The sequence below is a fragment of the Petaurus breviceps genome, unplaced genomic scaffold (assembly GCF_028583685.1).
Source record: "Petaurus breviceps papuanus isolate PSGF00001 unplaced genomic scaffold, PetGlider_PUasm1.0 90925, whole genome shotgun sequence".
In the NCBI taxonomy this organism is placed as follows: domain Eukaryota; kingdom Metazoa; phylum Chordata; class Mammalia; order Diprotodontia; family Petauridae; genus Petaurus; species Petaurus breviceps.
In genome coordinates this window covers 31,804,119-31,812,596 of record NW_027187380.1, presented here as the reverse complement: position 1 = coordinate 31,812,596, position 8,478 = coordinate 31,804,119, and positions in this window count along the sequence as shown.

Here is an 8,478-nt window from a genome sequence, read left to right as displayed (position 1 = left end):
ATTATAAATTCTGAAAGCCAAAGGAGAGATTTTAAAAACTGAAATTAAGACAACTATTGAGCTAATGAAATAAAACTAAGAGCTGGTTCTATAAAAAAAACAAACAAACAAACAATAAAAGAGATAAATCATTGCTTAATTTGATTTATAAAAGAAAGAAGAGAGGGGAAGAGCCAAGATGGCGGCATAGAAGCAGGAAAACTCTGTGTGTTCCCCCCACAACCATCTCAAATACCTATAAAAAATAACTCCAAACAAACTTTAGGGTTACAGAACCCACAAAGAAACAGAAAAAAAAATCTCCCACTGAAGGCAGCCCAGAAGTCTGGCAGGAAGGGTCCTTCACAGCATGCTGGGAGCAGCACCTATCCCTTCATGAGTCTGCAGTTTTAGCTGCAGGGCACCCCGACCAGCTCTGGCTGAAGGGACTTCGGGAGAGTGGATCACAAGCAGCTGTGGTAGTTTCCAGAATTATCAACCTGTAAATGCCAAAGACAAAGTGAGAGGTCAGTGTGGACTTTGGGAACAGGGGGTGTGAGAGGGTGGTCCAGCCTCTGCCCCCAAAGGGAAAAGTGGCTGAGGCATGGCAGTCACTTACACATGGCTGTTTCAGAGCTCCTTGCTTGCAGAATGTAGGGGGACCAGGCTACCATTCTGAGGGCTAATCACTCTTGCTTTAACCTGCTTGGATCTGGATCGCTGTCCAGGGTCGAGGTCCTGGGGTGTGTGACCAGCTGCCAGAGTCTGTGGAGGCTTCTGAGAGGACACACAACTAATAGCTCCAACAGCCGTGAAAACCCCAGCGATTTGGGACAAAGCTCTCCTCTCTGGAAGCAGAGTTCTATTGTGGCAAAAAGCTCAAAAGTCAAGTAATTGAGTGGCAACATGAGCAAACAAATGAAACAAAGCAAGCATAGCAATCAGACTTCAGATTCCTTTTTTGGGGACAAAAAGGATCAAATTATGGAACAGGAGGAAGACAATGAAGTCAGAACTCCTGTACCAAAAGCTTCCAAGAAAAATATGAATTAGTTACAGGTCATAGAGGAGCTTAAGAAGGAATTTGAAAACCAAATAAGAGAAGTGGAGGAAAAAATAGGAAGAGAAATGAGAATGATGCAAGAAAATCATGAAAAGAGAGTCAACAACCTTACTGAAAAAAATAACACCTTAAAAAATAGACTAGGGGGCAGAGTCAAGATGGAGAAGTAGAAACAGGACTTCCGCAGGGCTCCGGCTCTCACCTTCTCCAATTCATGTAAAAGGGGGCTCTGAACAAACTTTGGAGCTGCAGAAACCACAAAATGACACAGAGAAGCTAACCTCCCACTGAGGACAGCCCAGCAAGCCGGCAGGGTCAGCCAGCACAGCACTCTAGGAGCCAACTCCAGACCCTCCCAGACTGAGGTTTTAACCCCAGGGCAGGCCTGACAAGCTGCTGGCTGGAGGGACTTCAGACCACCAGCAGCAGTGGTTGCTTCCAGAATTATCAACACATAAATGCAAAGGACAAAGTGAGAGGTCAGGGCAGTCTGGACTTTGGGACCCAGTAGTTGGGAGTGCATTGGCTTTTGCCCCTGGGGTGAGAAGTTGCTGAGGAGCCAAGGCCGTGCAGCTGCAGTCATGTGGCAGCTTCAGCCCCTGGCCTGCAGACTATAGGGGGACAAAGAGGCCAGTCTGGGGGGTAATCGCTCTTGTTTTAACCTGCTTGGATCTGGATTGCAGTCTAGGGTGGAGGTCCTAAGGTGTGTGACAAGCTTGCCAGAGCATGTGGAAGCTTCAGAGAGGGAACCCAACTAATACCTCCAGCAGCTGAGAAAACCTCAGTGTTTGGAACGAAGCTCCCCTGTCTGATGGCAGCATCCTACTGTGGCAAAAAGTCCAGGTGTCAAGTGATTGAGTGGTGACATGACCAGGCAAAGGAAGAAAATCAAAGAGAAGATTCCAACATTAGACACCTATTTTGGGGACAAAAAGGATAAAAGCATGGAACAGGAGGAAGACGGTGAAGTCAGAACTCCTGCACCAAAAGCTTCAAAGAAAAATATGAGCTAGTTACAGGCCATAGAAGACATTAAGAAACAGATAAGAGAAGTGGAGGAAAAATTGGGAAGAGAAATGAGAATGATGCAAGAAAATTACAAAATGACAGTCAACAGCCTGACTGAGGAAAATCATACCTTAAAAAATAGACCAACTCAAATGGCAAAAGAGGCTCAAAAAAGCAATGAGAATAATGCCTTAACAAGCCAAATTTGCCAGATGGAAAAATAATCTCAAAAGCACATTGAGGAGAATCATTCCTTCAGAATTAGATTGGAGCAAATGGAAGCTAGTGTCTTTATGAGAAATCAAGATGCTGTTAAACAAATCCAAACAAATGAAAGAATAGAAGGCAATGTGAAATATCTCATTGGAAAAACCACTGACTTGGAAAATAGATCCAGGAGAGACAATTTAAAAATTACTGGACTGCCTGAAAGCCATGATCAAAGAAAGAACCTAGAAACCATCTCCCAAGATATTCACAAGGAAAACTGCCCTGATGTTTTAGAACCAGAGGGAAAAATAGAGGTTGAAAGAATCCACCGACCATCTCCTGAAAGAGATCTCAAAAAGAAAACTCCTAGGAATATTATAGCCAGGTTCTGAAAATCCCAGATCACAGAGAGAATATTACAAGCAACCAGGAAGAAACAATTTGAATATTGTGGAAACACAATCAGGACAACCCAGGATCTGGCAGCTTCTACACTGAGGGATCGAAGGGCTTGGAATATGATATTCTGGAGGTCAAAGGAGCTGGGATCAAAACCAAGAATAATCTACCCAGCAAAACCAAGTATCATGTTTCAGGGGAAAATATGGTCATTCAGTGGAATAGAGGACTTGCAAGCATTATTAATGAAAAAACTAGAGTTGAATAGAAAATTTGACATTCAGATACAAGAAACAAGAGAAGAATGAGAAGGTAAACAGGGAAAATAAATCATAAGGAACTTATCATAGTTGAACTATTAACATTCCTACACGGAAAAATGATAATTGTAACTGATGAAACTTTTCTCTGTATGAAAATAGTTGAAGGGAATAGAAATAGAAAAAAATATATATGTGTATGTATGTATATACACATATATGCCAATATAGGAGGGTATATGGGCATATGAATACATATGAGAATGTGTATATATGTTTACAGGTAACATAGATAGAGGCCACAGGACTAATTTAATAGGAAGGGATGATACTTAAAAGGTGAAATTAAGAGGTGAGAGAGGAATATAATTAGAGGAGATAGGGAGAGACAGAATGGGGTAAACTATCTCATATAAAAGAGGCAAGGGAAAATGGCTACAATGGAGGGTAAGAACAGTAAGGCAAAAAGGCAAAACCTTATTCTCATTGAATACATATACACTAAATAGGGTATCTCACCCTACAGGAGAGTAGGGAGGAAGGGAATAAGAGGGGGGATGATGGAAGAGAGGGCAAGCTGGGGGGGAGGGAAGTTAGAAGCACCCACTTTTGAAAAGGGACAGGATCAAAGTAGAGCATAGAACAAGTGGGAGGTGGGATAGGAGGGAGGGAAATATAGTCAGTCTTTTACAATATATCTACTGTGTTAATGTTTTGCATTAGCTACACATGTACAACCTATACTGAATCGCTCATCTTCCCAGCAAGGGTGGGTGAAAAAGGAGGAAGGGAATGAATCTGGAATTCAAAGTTTTAAAATCAAATATTTAAAAATACACATATACTATTATTAATATTATTTTACATGTAATTGGTAAATAAAATATACAGGCACTGGGGCATAGAGATCCACCATGTCATACTGGAAAAATCGAATGGGGTATGGGAGAAGATATGGGAAAGAGCAGATTGGAGTAGGGACATGTGTCATTCAATGAAATAGATAACTTTCAAACATTCTTAATGAAAAAAAGAGAGTTGAATAGAAAATTTGACATTCAAATACAAGAAAGAGAAGCATGAGATGGTAAACATGGAAAAGAAATCATAAAGAACTTACCAAAGTTGAACTACTTACATTTCTCCATAGAAAAACAATAATTATAACTTATGAAGCCTTTCTCAGTATGAGAATAGTTGAAGGGAATATAAATGTGTGTGTGTGTGTGTGTATATAATATGTATACATTCATATATGTCTATATAGGATGGTATATGGGAGTATGAATACATATGTGAGTGTGTGTATATATGTGTACAGGTATACATAGACAGAAAGCACAGGATCAATTGAATAGGAAGGGATGATACTTAGGTGAAATTGAGAGGTGATAGAGGAATATAATGAGTGGAGATGAGGAGACAGAAAGGGGTAAATTATCTCATATAGAAGAGGCAATGGAAAACAGTTACAATGGAGGGGAAGAACAGGAAGGCAAAAGGGAATGGGTCAACCTTACTCTCATTGAATTTGGCTTATGGAGGGAATGACATACACACTAAATAGGGTATCTCATCCTATAAGAGAGTGGGGGGAAGGGGATGAGAGGGGGAATGATGGAGAGGAGGGCAGCTTGGGGGGAAGGGTATCTAGAAGCACATACTTTTGAAAAGGCACAGGGTCAAAGTAGAGAATAGAACATGTGAGGGGTGGGATAGGATGGAGGGAAATATAGTCAGTCTTTCACAATATATCCACTATGGAAATGTTTTGCATAGCTACACATGTACACACTATATTGAATTACTTATGTTCTGGGTAAGGGTGGGTAACAAGGGAGGAAGGTAAAGAATCTGTAATTCAAAGTTGTAAAATCAAATGTTAAAATTTATTATTATTATTATTATTATTATTATTATTATACATGCTACTGAGATATAAGATATACAGGCACTGGGTGTGGAGATCCATCTTGCCCTACCAAAAAGTTAGAGGGGGAATGGGGGAGGATATGGGAGGGAGCAGATTGGGGTAGGGGGTATACAGTGGGATTGCTGTTTTGGGGTGGTAGGTAGGGGAAAACAGAGAGAAAATTTGTAACTCAAAATCTTGTGGAAATGAATGATGTAAACTATAAATAAACATAAAATTTAATTTTAAAAAATATTTTAAAAAGGAAGAAGAAAACCAAATTACCAATATCAAAAATGAAAAGGATGAATTCACCACCAATGAAGAGGAAATTAAAACAATAATTAAGAGCTAATTTGCCCAACTGTATACCAGTGCATTTGACAGTCTTAGTGAAATAGATGAATATTTACGAAAATATAAATTGCCTAGATTAACAGAAGAGGAAATGAAATACTTAAATAAATTCATTTCAGAAAAAGAAATTGAAGAAGCCATCAATAAACTCCCTAAGGAAAAAATATCCAGGGCCAGATGGATTTACAAGTTCATTCTATCAAACATTTAAAGAACAATTAATTCCAATAATATGTAAACTATTTGGGGAAAGAGGCAAAGAAGTCCTACCACATTCTTTTTATGAAGCAAATATAGTATTGATACCTAAACCAGGAAGGACCAAAACAGAGAAAGAAAATTTAGACCAATTTCCCTAATGAATATAGATGCAAAAAATTTAGATAAAATATTAGCAAATATATAATAGCAACTTATCATGAGAACAGTATACTATGACCAGGTAGGATTTTACCAGGACTACAAGACTGGTTCAATATTAGGAAAACTGTCAGCATAATTGAACACATCAACAACAAAACTAACCCAAATCATATGATTATCTCAATAGATGCAGAAATTTTTTTTTTACAAAATCCAACACCCATTCCTATTAAAAAAGACTAGAGAGCATAGGAATGAATGGAGTTTTCCTTAAAATGATAAGCAGCATTTACCTAAAAGCATCAGCAAGCCTTATATGTAATGGGGATAAGCTAGAAGCATTTCCTACAAGATCAGGGACGAAAGAAGAATATCTGTTATCACTACTGTTATTCAATATTGTACTAGAAATGTTAGCTTTAGCAGTAAGATAAGAAAAAGAAATTGAAGGAATTAGAATAGGCAAAGAAACAAAGCTATCACTCTTTGCAGATGATATGAGGGTATACTTAGAGAATAATAGAGAATCAAGTAAAAAATTGTTTGAAATAATAAAAACCCTTAACAAAGTTGCAGGATATCAAATAAAACCACACAAATGAGTGGCATTTCTGTATATTACTAACAAAGCCCAAAAGCGAGAGATAGAGAAATTCCATTTAAAATTACTTTAGACATTATAAAATATTTTGTAGTCTACTTGCCAAAACAAACCCAGAAACAATATGTACACAATTACAAAACACCTTTCACAAAAATAAAGCCACATCTAAATAATTGGGAAAAAAATCAGTTGCTTATCGGTAGGCCAAGTTAATATAATAAAAATGACAAATCTACCTAAATTATTTATTCAGTGCCATACCAATGAAACCACCAAATATTATGTTACAGAGCTGGAGAAAATAATAACAAAGATCATCTGGAAGAACAAAAGGTCCAGAATATCAATGAAATTAATGAAAAGAAATGCAAGGAAAGGTGGCTTAGTCATACCAGATCTTAAATTGTATTATAAAGCAGCAATCATCAAAACTGCTTGGTACTGCATAAGAAATAGAATGGTGGATCAGTGGAATAGATTAGGTACACAAGACAGTGGTCAATGACTATAATAATCTACTGCTTGATAAACCCAAAGACTCTGGCTTCTGGGATATGAACTCACTATTTGAAAAAAAACTACTGGGAAAACCAGAAAATAGTATGGCAGAAACTAGGCATAGACTAAAATCCTATACCTTATACCAAGATAAAATCAAAATAGGTATATAATTTAAATATAAAGACTCATAAGCAAATTAGGAGAGTAAGGAATAGTTTACTTGCCAGATTTGTGGAGAAGGGAAGAATTAATGAGCAAACAAAAGATAGAGAAGTTCAAAATGGATAATTTTGATTACATTAAACTGAAATGCTTTTGCACAAACAAACCTAATACAACCAAAATTAGAAGGGAAGTAGAAAACTGGGAAACAATTTTTACAACCAGTGTCTCTGATAAAGGCCTCATATCTAAATTATATATAGAACTGAGTCAAATCTATAAGACTACAGTCATTCCTCAATTGATAAATAGTCAAAAGATATAAACAGGAAGTTTTCAGACAAGGAAATCAAAGCTATCTATAGTCATGTGAAAAAATACTCTCACTATGGATTAGAGAAATGCAATTCAAAACAACTCTGAGGTACCATCTCACACCTATCAGATGGGCTAACATGACAAAACAGGAAAATGATAAATGTTGGAGAAGATGTGGGAAAATTGGAATACTAATGCATTGTTGGTGGAGCTGTGAACTGATCTAACCATACTGGAGAGCAATTTGGAATTATGGCCAAAGGTCTATAAAACTGCGCATACCCTTTGATCCATAATACTGCTACTAGGACTAGATCTCAAAGAGATTATAAAAATGGGAAAAGAACCCACATGTACAAAAACATTTATAGCAACTCTTTTTGTGGTGATCAAGAATTGGAAATTGAGGGGACGCCCATATATTGGGGAGTGGTTAAGCAAGTTGTGGTATATGAATGTAATGAAATACTATAGTACTATAAGAAAGACTTACATGAACTGATGCACAGTGTAATGAACAGAATCAGGAGAACTTTGTACACAGTAACAGCAATATTGTTCCATGAAGAATTGTAAATGACTTGGCTATTCTCAGTAATACAATGATCCAAAACAATCCCAAAGGACTAATGATGAAGCATACTATTTGCCTCCAGAGAAAGAACTGATATTGCTTGAATACAGACTGAAGCATGCTATTCTTCACTTATTCATTTTTTTCTTTTATTCAAGTCTTATACAAAATGACTAATATGGAAATGTTATATATAATTGTGCACATATAGCCTGTATAATCAGATGATTGCTTTCCACCTCAGAAAGGAGGGAGGGAGGGATAGAATTTGGAATTCAAAACATTAAATAAAAATGTTTTTAAGAAAGGAAGGAAAGGGGGCGGCCGGGTAGCACAGTGAGTAAGAGCACCGGCCCCAGAGTCGGGGTGACCTGGGATCAAATCCAGGCTCTGATATTTAGCACCATACCCAGAAATAACTGGCCGTGTAACCTTGAGTGAGTTACTTAACCCCGATTGCTAAAAAAAAAATGAAAAAAAGAAAAAGGAAGGGAGGGAGGAAGGAAGGAAGGAAGGAAGGAAGGAAGGAAGGAAGGAAGGAAGGAAGGAAGGAAGGAAGGAAGGAAGGAAGGAAGAAATAAAGGAAGGAAGGAAGGAAGATCAAGATGTGTGAACTAGGAGAATAGGGTTTTTATCTGCCACTGTTACCATGCATGAGTCACATTCCCATCCTGGGATTCAGTTTCCTCACCCCTAAAAATATAAGACTTGGACTAATCAGTGTTTCTTTAGTGCTCTCTCTCTCTCTCTCTCTCTCTCTCTCTCTCT